At 35.6% G+C, this 3,252-nt stretch overlaps 1 pseudogene; it reads left to right on the forward strand.

Moving 5' to 3' along the window:
* The first annotated feature begins 1,121 nt into the window (after positions 1-1,121).
* Positions 1,122-3,104, forward strand: LOC106521113 (cyclin-Y pseudogene; annotated as a pseudogene).
* Positions 3,105-3,252: the final 148 nt, after the last annotated feature.

The raw sequence follows: 3,252 nt of genomic DNA on the forward strand, positions 1-3,252 counted from the left end.
ACACACACACACACACACACACACACACACACACACACACACACACACACACACACACACACACACACACTGTCGACTGATTTTAAATCTTCTAATTCTGGTCAATAAAATATTTAAAATTATTTTTTAAATGATCACATCTGAAGTTTGTTTATTCTGGTCTTAACACATGAAAGTTGATTCTATTTTAGTATTTTTCACACCAGGTTTAGAGCTGCGTTTCAGTCAAATCATCATCCTTTCATTCTTTTAATAAATATTTGGCCATTTTGAAGTAGTGTTCTTTTCATAGATTGTAAAGATTTGATATCTTACCTGTTGTAGAAGTTTGAAGAAACAGAGTTTATTTCTGACAGGACCGATGAGCTAATGACTAGTCTGAACTGAAACATGTCCAATTTCTAAAATGTCAGAGCAGATCTTGCCTATTTTTTATTTATTTATTTATTTTTTTGCCTTTTTCYACAAACATCAGTTTCACTTCACACAATTATTTAGATAGAATTCTTGTAAGTGGTTTCACTAGTGGCAGTAGCAACAAAACTAGCATTAGCGCTTTCAGTTCCAGCTGGTGCACTTTCTGCAATATGATTATAATATTTTTTGCCTTGAAACCTTGAAAAGTAAAACATATGTCAATTTAAAAGTTTAAGGAATAGAATTTGCCTGAACTGTTTTAAAATTGAAAAGATGGCAGCTGTTTGAAGATAACACGTCATTAACGAGTTAGTCTGGTCAGAATTTTTTTTTTTACAAACTGATATCAAAAGAGTTATCTACAACAGGTAAAATATTAAATGTTTAGCATCTTTCCAGTGAACYCCACTTTAAACTGTCCAAAATTCTTCTTATTTTTTTTAATTTAATTGTTTATTTATTTATTTGGGAAAAAAACTGATCCATAAGCTTTGTTATTGTCGWTTCTAAAAGATGCTTGTAATCCCAAAAATAATCAGTGATTTTCAAGAATTATTAAGGCTGGCTTTTTAAAATTATTTACTCCTGAGAAAAATCTCAACACAGTGGTTAGCTGAATTCATTCTCTTCTGTTGTGAAAAATATTTACTCTTTAAAAAAATCAAATATCCCACCTGCCTCTTATTTGTCTGTTCTAATCCCAGGCCATCTCACGGTTGTGTGATGATAAATACAAAGACTACAAGAAACTGGCCAAGAAGCGGTCGGTGAGTTCGGACAACCTGACGGTGGTGCGGTGGTGTCCAGCCATCATTTCCTAACACTGGTCACCTTCGGAGGAAGTGAGAGACCTGTAACATTTTGTTCTTTGCCTGACAAAGCAGGCTGACCAGCCGAGCAGCTGTTTCTGTGGATCTGCAGGTCTGCCTGGAATACACACACAAATACACAAATTCACACACACATTCACACACACAGGCCCGTAAGTTACAAGTGTCTGGTCGTTGTACATAAAAGAAGTCTCACTGGCTGCCTGAACTTAAGAGCTGCGCTGAACGAAACTGAAGGTCGAGAATGAAAGACGGAACAAAGAGCCAAACCACAGAAGAGAAACAGACAAACTGAGACACAAGGCTTTTTCACAGAACACCTCAACGTGACTTCTGAGTGGTGGCGGCGAGGCCAGCTCACCCCTGATGTGTTTAAAGGAAAGCCAGGGCTTAATAATGTGATGGAGGGATGACATGTTTGATGAAACCACCCAGTCACAGACTTAACAACAGCTAACTAAGGGAAAAATAATGATGATGCACAGAAGCTCTAGTATAGGTCAACCACAAACAGAATCACTAAACTAAGTTAGAGTAATTTATCATTTTTAGAAAACGTTAAGACAGAGACATCAAACATTTAATTATTTAATTCTGCCCCGCGCCTCTTTTGGTTCTGCGATGTTTGTTCCTCTGCTGAAAGCTAACATCTAGGCTCCATCTGTTCTTTAAACAACCACAGTCCGCAGACTGGTCTTTGCGGTCGTTTTGCACAACTGTTTTGTGAAAGAGCCTACGGATACTGACAGACTGTGGGAAGCTGGGAAAAGTCTAAAGAGCAAAACACAACACAACCKTAGCTGACTGAAGAAGGCGGTTGTGAACATTCCCTGAAATTATCTCTTTTTTTAACAGCTTATAGGCACGTTGCTGGTTTCTAATGCCCAATTCCTCAGTTTGTGATTTTTTTTTTTACGTTATTTTCCTTAATTCCAACCAAAATAACAATAAAACATACATAAATACATTCCGTTGTTTAGCTGAGGGCAGAGCTGATACGTTTTACTTGACTACATATATTATTCCAAAATAATTCCACTTTCCCTTTGATGGAAAATGTGAATCCACTTTAAGTCCTCGTGTAAAATTCAATATATCATACATCTATCAGCTCTCATTYAAATAAAGCAATATTAATTTCTCTATTTTTGCAATGTAATATGTTGGAACATACATATTTGGGAGAAGACAGACTTGATAAAGCGATATGAGACACACTGTAGAGCTCGTGTTGTGCTTGAGTCACTGCCGTTGTCCTGACCTGTGGTGCCTGTAATCTGCTCATTTCAACACCTTCCCCCTCAGTTTCTACTCAAGAAGTAGAACAAGTAATTGAGAAGGATTTTTAGTTGGTTTTTTTTTTTGTTTGTTTTTCACAGTTCTTCCAGTTTAAAAACATTAAAAACCCTGCACAAATTCAAATATTCCAGTATAGAAGTCAACTCAGTGTTTAATTCTTCAGGGGTCTTTTTTCGCTGGTCCCGGGCGGACCAAAATGAATGAAAAAGCTTTCAGCAATGAAACACAGAAAATGAGAGATTGTATAGTTTTTTTTTCTTGATATTCTTTGTACAGTGTAAATACAGTACCAGTGTGAAAAACCTTTAGACTGAAGTCATCCTGTAAAAAAATTAAAGACATTTTTACGAAAGAGGAGGTAAATATCCTGTTTGATTTTGCACTCTTGTGATGAATCAAGTAAAGAGAAACATATTCAAACTTAGATGGGAGAAACCACTTCACTTTGTTTTTTTTTTTGGTCTAACGTTTTCACTCTGCAGAAAATGACTGTTTTTGATGTGTTTTATTCTCAGTGCGTTTATATATACAAATGTATGTATATGTTAACGCACACAGGACTAATCAGGCTCATTTAATTCATTTTTAAAGATATTTCTGTCAGATGTATTTACTTTTTTTTTTTACTTGAGTGATGTTTGATTTTTTTTTATGGAGCACTGAAACTGACAAAATGTTGGAAAACTCACAAATTAAAAACATGTAT

The sequence above is a fragment of the Austrofundulus limnaeus genome, unplaced genomic scaffold, assembly GCF_001266775.1.
Source record: "Austrofundulus limnaeus strain Quisiro unplaced genomic scaffold, Austrofundulus_limnaeus-1.0 Scaffold103, whole genome shotgun sequence".
NCBI classification, from domain to species: Eukaryota; Metazoa; Chordata; class Actinopteri; order Cyprinodontiformes; family Rivulidae; genus Austrofundulus; species Austrofundulus limnaeus.